This window comes from Colias philodice, chromosome 27 (assembly GCF_061535455.1).
Source record: "Colias philodice isolate Cphi_HAF_F1 chromosome 27, ilColPhil1 Martin Lab GWU primary, whole genome shotgun sequence".
NCBI classification, from domain to species: domain Eukaryota; kingdom Metazoa; phylum Arthropoda; class Insecta; order Lepidoptera; family Pieridae; genus Colias; species Colias philodice.
Window position 1 is genome coordinate 4,749,377 of NC_143112.1, and position 8,050 is coordinate 4,757,426.

Below are 8,050 nucleotides of genomic sequence, written 5' to 3' on the forward strand. Positions count from 1 at the left end.
CTAAACTAGAAGTGGTGGACTAAATTTGTCAGCGCGTCTGTAAGATATAAAACCAACATCCTGTATTTAAGTTACAAAATTAATAATCAAACAACATGCCGCTACGTTGAAAATGACTAGAAGAAAAAATTAAAACACCTCGGATCAATTTTGGAGTAAACAAATCATTTTCCCCGTATGGGGATTTCCCCGGATGAACTTGGGAAGTTCCAGTTCTCAATACAAGTTTATATTATATTTCGTATTTCTCAAACGAAAAATAAACATTTTTGGAACTTCAAAAAAATTATATTATAAGAAAATTTATGAGCTTACTTTAGTTTTAAAGAAATATACATCCCTTTACTGACACCCCGTAAAATAAAGAAATTGTTGCCAATCACCTTTGCAATCTATTTGGTTTCATTAACTTTATGTTCGAAGATAATTTTTTTTCTAGTAGTTACACGCGTATTTTTTTCGTTTATTTTCCATATCGAACATTTATAACAACATATATTTAAACATTTAAAAATACGAATATTTGCACAAAACTAAGATAAAAATAATCAATTAACAAAAATATTAAATTTAATGAAGTAGAGCAACTTTCACTTCGGTATGAAGGAAAATCGAGCGTAGAGCACACGTCAGAACGCTCCGGCCCAAGGAGCGCGACTAAAGAAATTCGCTAGGATTTTTCCTTATTATTTTAAATATTTTTTTAATATTTAAAGAATTATCAAAATTAAAAAAAAAATTTTTAAAGGATTAATACTCATTGGTCTTCAACCAACTCGAATAAATTAATGGAAAAAATAACTTTTAGCAGTATTTATCAATCGATTTTGTAAGGCAAAAAATGGGAAATTTAATGAATTTATAACGTTCTAATTAAGAAAATCATAAGTTTTTCGGCAATTGTATTCAGCAGTTTTTAATAACGACTATATAAGGATAATAATGCGCTGATCAGATTGTGTAAATTGTAATCGGTTACAACGTAGTGAGTGCACAAACTTAGCTCGAAATGATTTTGGGGGAAAGAGACTTATCTTGAAGGCCTGATTAAGGTAACATAAAGTAACTTTATAAATGTGAAAAAATTCACGCGCATTGCGTATATAACACTAATTGATAAACAAGAAAAAAAAATTCAGTTTATCATTTCATTAGCCGGGAAAAAATTGTCAAATAACTTGTTGAAAACGCAATTTTGCTAGACTGCAGCCTTAACAACTATTAATCGTACCATAATTATTAACTATTATTTTTTATTTTATTTATTTTTTATTTATAACACTTTGCTATGCTAGTTAATAATACAAATTACTTAAAACTAAAACTTATAGCTAAACTAGCACAAAGGGCGGCCTTATCACTAAAGAGTGATCTCTTCCAGGCAACCCACTGTGAATTTTTTTGTGATTTTATTCTAGATTTTTCAAAGTAAATCCACCTTTTCAGAAAAACATTGTATGAAAAAGCATTGAGATACTAAATTAAGCTCAACGGAAAAATATGACAATAACCTATGATATAGGTATCTACTATAGTTACAGAATATATAGATCTTAATACGTGAGGGAACACTCTAATATACATACGAGAAAACCCATATTAATGTAGGTACATACAGACAAAACAAACTTTGTCCCCTAATAGGTTATATTCATTAGGGAAATCTCCAACCATTCTGTAAACATGGCAATCTTACGATAACGACCTTATTCCTAACATTAAAATAAAGGTCTCGAATTTTATCGATAACTAGCTATGCTCCACGGTTTTACCCGCAGTGCTCAGCTCCCGTTGGTCTTAACGAGATGATATATAGCCTATAGCCTTCCTCGATAAATGGGCTATCTAACACCGAAATAATTTTTCAAATCGGACCAGTAGTTTCCGAGTTTAGCGCGTTCAAACAAACAAACATTTCTTCAGCTTTATAATATTAGTATAATATGAAAAAAATATAGCATTTCACTTGGGAACTCAAGTTCTCTTTTATCATACCCACGACGAAATGGGAAATTGAAATACGTCATGGATATCGCTCATCGGAATGACACTATTTCCTTTCCCGCCAAAACCCGAATCAACGTCATTTCGCTGTCATGTGTAGAAGTCACAGATTATAGCAAATTGCTTTACCAAGGAGGTTTCTCTTCACTAATGTAAAGCTGTGAAACTAAAATATAATGTTGCCTAGGTGCTTTGTAATATCACAATACACAGATACATACAGTAAGGAAACTTCATACACAATGTTCGAAATGGCTCCCCCCCATCAAGCGTGTTTACGAGGGTATTCAGGGGGATCGATAGTAGCGGATGACACATCCACAGATTTTAAATGACAAAGATACATAGTATAGAAAAGTGATGTCAATGACTTCACGTTAAACAAATATCGATTGTTTCAGTTTGTAGCCTACCTATATTCTTGGCTTCGGTATCTATTCTCCCAAGTCAACTATCAAATATATCAATATAACAATCATATCATATTATCATCATTAGTTTAAAGTATCAACAATAAAGTGATCAAAAGCAATAACTTGTTTTACATCATCAAACTATCAATACAATTCTTTTAAAAAAATATTCAATCTACAGTTTTGACTTTCCTTCGATATTATTATATGTATAGATATTAAAATAACCATTACATAAATAAATGCCTTTATTCGAAAAAAAAAAACAAATTATTTACTGAAATATACTTTCGTCTACTACGGTCTACGACTAATTCGGAATTTATTGTTAAATTTTATAATGTAAAATATTCTCAATCCTATGAACAGTTTTTTTAAGTAACTGATTATGTTTAATTCGTTGTAAATTAATTCAGCCACTTTACAGTTTATGTGTTCTCTCTTAAGAGTCCATATCGATTTTAGAGTGATTTTGACTTGTTTCTGTAATTCTTTAGGCGCTCGTTTAACAAAACTAAATTAGTAACAATGTGTTTTATTATCTTAAATTAAAGATTCATTCAATATCTAAAATATGTTCGAGATAATTTATTGATATTCATTGTCCAGTTTGTTAAATAGCCAATAACCTGAGGCGTGTTTCAATTTTTTCCATGCGGGACGTTCGTGTCTTTGTAGTTTACACGGAATTTAAAAGAAGAAGTTTTCATATAAAATATACAACAGTAAAGACACTGAGACATCCTAAAATATGTTCGAGGCAATTTAAGTACTTTTATTCAAAAATTCAAAGAAAATCTAAGTTAAAATTGCCTTACTTTGATGAAATTTTACGTGTATTTGGCGTCGAATTTCTAAAACATACAACAGAGTAAAAAATAAATAAAAACTACACATTAAATGATAGATTAATGCTTAAAAATTTGCAATAAAAAAAAAATTATATGATTTATGAAAGTAATGGAATATTTTAAAGTTGTCCGTTGTCCGTTGTTCGTTGTTCGTTGTTCGTTGTTCGTTGTTCTTTGTTCGTTGTTCAATGTTCGTTGTTCGTTGTTCGTTGTTCGTTGTTCGTTGTTCGTTGTTCGTTGTTCGTTGTTCGTTGTTCGTTGTTCGTTGTTCGTTGTTCGTTGTTCGTTGTTCGTTGTTCGTTGTTCGTTGTTCGTTGTTCGTTGTTCGTTGTTCGTTGTTCGTTGTTCGTTGTTCGTTGTTCGTTGTTCGTTGTTCGTTGTTCGTTGTTCGTTGTTCGTTGTTCGTTGTTCGTTGTTCGTTGTTCGTTGTTCGTTGTTCGTTGTTCGTTGTTCGTTGTTCGTTGTTCGTTGTTCGTTGTTCGTTGTTCGTTGTTCGTTGTTCGTTGTTCGTTGTTCGTTGTTCGTTGTTCGTTGTTCGTTGTTCGTTGTTCGTTGTTCGTTGTTCGTTGTTCGTTGTTCGTTGTTCGTTGTTCGTTGTTCGTTGTTCGTTGTTCGTTGTTCGTTGTTCGTTGTTCGTTGTTCGTTGTTCGTTGTTCGTTGTTCGTTGTTCGTTGTTCGTTGTTCGTTGTTCGTTGTTCGTTGTTCGTTGTTCGTTGTTCGTTGTTCGTTGTTCGTTGTTCGTTGTTCGTTGTTCGTTGTTCGTTGTTCGTTGTTCGTTGTTCGTTGTTCGTTGTTCGTTGTTCGTTGTTCGTTGTTCGTTGTTCGTTGTTCGTTGTTCGTTGTTCGTTGTTCGTTGTTCGTTGTTCGTTGTTCGTTGTTCGTTGTTCGTTGTTCGTTGTTCGTTGTTCGTTGTTCGTTGTTCGTTGTTCGTTGTTCGTTGTTCGTTGTTCGTTGTTCGTTGTTCGTTGTTCGTTGTTCGTTGTTCGTTGTTCGTTGTTCGTTGTTCGTTGTTCGTTGTTCGTTGTTCGTTGTTCGTTGTTCGTTGTTCGTTGTTCGTTGTTCGTTGTTCGTTGTTCGTTGTTCGTTGTTCGTTGTTCGTTGTTCGTTGTTCGTTGTTCGTTGTTCGTTGTTCGTTGTTCGTTGTTCGTTGTTCGTTGTTCGTTGTTCGTTGTTCGTTGTTCGTTGTTCGTTGTTCGTTGTTCGTTGTTCGTTGTTCGTTGTTCGTTGTTCGTTGTTCGTTGTTCGTTGTTCGTTGTTCGTGTTCGTTGTTCGTTGTTCGTTGTTCGTTGTTCGTGTTCGTGTTCGTGTTCGTGTTCGTGTTCGTGTTCGTGTTCGTGTTCGTGTTCGTGTTCGTGTTCGTGTTCGTGTTCGAATTTGAATTTGAATTTGAATTTGAATTTGATGTTCGTTGTTCGTTGTTCGTTGTTCGTTGTTCGTTGTTCGTTGTTCGAGTTCGTGTTCGTGTTCGTGTTCGTGTTCGTGTTCGTGTTCGTGTTCGTGTTCGTGTTCGTGTTCGTGTTCGTGTTCGTGTTCGTTGTTCGTTGTTCGTTGTTCGTTGTTCGTTGCTCGTTGCTCGTTGCTCGTTGCTCGTTGCTCGTTGCTCGTTGCTCGTTGCTCGTTGCTCGTTGCTCGTTGCTCGTTGCTCGTTGCTCGTTGCTCGTTGCTCGTTGCTCGTTGCTCGTTGCTCGTTGCTCGTTGCTCGTTGCTCGTTGTTCGTTGTTCGTTGTTCGTTGTTCGTTGTTCGTTGTTCGTTGTTCGTTGTTCGTTGTTCGGTGTTCGTTGTTCGTTGTTCGTTGTTCGTTGTTCGTTGTTCGTTGTTCGTTGTTCGTTGTTCGTTGTTCGTTGTTCGTTGTTCGTGTTCGTGTTCGTGTTCGTGTTCGTGTTCGTGTTCGTGTTCGTGTTCGTGTTCGTGTTCGTGTTCGTGTTCGTGTTCGCTTTCGTGATCGAATTTGAATTTGAATTTGAATTTGAATTTGAATTTGAATTTGAATTTGAATTTGAATTTGAATTTGAATTTGAATTTGAATTTGAATTTGAATTTGAATTTGAATTTGAATTTGAATTTGAATTTGAATTTGAATTTGAATTTGAATTTGAATTTGAATTTGAATTTGAATTTGAATTTGAATTTGAATTTTAATTTTAATTTTAATTTTAATTTGAATTTTAATTTTAATTAAATTTTGAATTTGACTGAATTTGAATTTGAATTTGAATTTGATTGTGTTCGTGTTCGTGTTCGTGTTCGTGTAAGACGTTGTCACGTCAAAAAATACGTGTCACCTTGTTTGTCCGCGATAGACTCCTGAACTAATGAAACGATTTAAAATAAAATTGCGAAAGTAAGTATGAAACGAATATGAACATTTCCAAAAAAAAAGGCCCCTGGGTAGTTTCAGCCCAGGGCCCCAAGAGTTCACGGTCCGGCCCTGTCATCTACCCATATATTATCCCAACAATATTATCTAAAGTAGCAGGCAGCAGCACGAAAGGCTGATGTTTCTCTTAAAAAGACAAGGGAAAAGACTGATAGAAATATAGATAGAAATAAGAAAGACTGATAGAAATAATGAAAATCGGAACGCAGAATTTTGTTTCGTCTAAATTAAATATTCGCCTGTGAACCGCCAAAATTAACGTCAAAATGTCTCCGCTTCCGGCACTAAATTGAATTCATTGTTCGGATTAGGCACATGTTGGTTACTCAAGGAAAATGTAAAGAAAGCTTTTTATTACATTATTAGGTAGGTAGGTTTATGTTGTCTTGTATTTTTTCTTGAAGATAATTTTTATCCAAAAAAATTTATCAAGAATTTTTTAACAACTTTTTAACGAATAAGGTCGTCTGACACGATTATTATGTGTTCCGTTTGACGTCCGTAGTCCATTATGAGAGAGTACATCGCCTTTTTCCCCGTGAAGTCGCTAGATGGTGCTAGTTTTAAGCCCGTCACGTGGTACCGCCGCCAGCGCCGCGAGTGGTGGGAGACAAAACTCACCACAGTTCCGGCAAGCCACCAGAAATATTCTCATTGTTGCGTCGTTTTTCAAACCGTACGCAAGTCGTTAGATTATATGTAATTTTAAAATACTGTATTTTAAATTACATATATACATAATTTAAATTTAAATAATAATTTTATACGAACTTTCGAGATTGAAGTAGAAAGTTCAGTTTTTTCTTTTTAAATAGTTTTTATTTAAGTCCGTTACGTTTCATAGTGAAATGAATATTCAAGTGTTACCTGCGTTATCGTTATTTCAAACGAATAACGAAAATCGGATTTATTTGAAGTATAAATCTGCAACCACGAGCGTGGCATCGCGACCATAAGTCTATAGCGCAGGCCAGGGGCCTACCGAATCGTGTCGAGCGTCTTAACAGCGCGTTTTCTACGTGTTCCGAGCTGAGTTCTTCTTGTTCGGGGTCCAGCGACGACGAGGAGCCGCCGCAGCGCGTATAGCGCCGCCAGCGCGCGTTCAGCCGCTCGTGTGCAGGTTTGAGATTTGGTCTCAACACGGTGAGTCATGTTATTAATACATTATACGTGATTTACGATGATTTCAATACAAATCGTTCAACGTTAATGGTTATTACTGGATGTTACGCGTTAGATAACCTATTTTCACAAATATCGGTTTTAAGATAGTATATTAATGGCCGAAAGCAGATTCGAAACGTGTTTCGATCTTTTGACTTTATTCCTCCTTGAATCGTATTCGCTACGCGGACATTCTAAATGTATGTGAATTGTGCCTTCCTTTTCCGAATTGAGGGTAGATATCAAAAACGAATTCTCAATCTCGTTAGATTAGAAAATCCATCCGATACGAGTCGAATCAAGTAGAATGTAGTTGCCTATATCTTGTAAGCACAATAGAAATAGGTAAATTATTACGAATTCTTACAAATTTATCAATAATTTTTGCCTGACGCATTAAATTGGTCCGCGACTCTGTGCCTAATTACTGCTAAATTTAAAAGCGACTTCTATTCTCTATACAAATAAACTTAAGAATTAATAGAGATGCTTTCAAGGGGATTATTGATAAGTTTAAAGTCATATAAAATTCCTCCCGCTGTGGAAAGAATTTTTAACTTACTAACATGATTAGTAGCATATGCAGATAGGCGGATTTGATGAGTTGGTTCAAAACTCGTCACAATCAGTTTTTACCAGTACATTCAATAACCGTTAAGATCGACTTTTTAAGTCGTTTCAAATCATTTCATGAATACAAAAGGAAACACCAAAAGAATAAAAAAGGGGGGGGGGAGATTTTCAACAAATAAATGCTCAAATTAATCTCGTCACCCTCGAATACCATGTAATTCGAAAACCAGCCATAGTTTTCACATAAGAGGTAATAATACTTATTTATTCTTTAACTCTGACATCATACTTTATGTCTTTGAAGATTCAAGTCTCTATTGAAAATCAGGGGTTCGTCAAACGAACACCATGACTATTGTTAATCACCCCTTTTCATAATTAAGAAAAGCAAGTTCTGCAAATACAGAGTAATTTTCAATTTCACACCCACTGTTAACTGTGACATGACATACTCAACATAAAATCGTAAATTTTTGTATTTGCGAGGCTATCGACTACCCGTACGTATCGACGCCTCCTATATCCTTGTATCACTATTGTATACCATATCGATATTATAATTATAAATACATCATAAACGAAGGTCAATTACTTAAGATAACGTATCAGCCCTTCGGGCTAGCGTCAGCTCAAAGAATGTTTGAAGAACCAAGGGACTGTGGCCTTT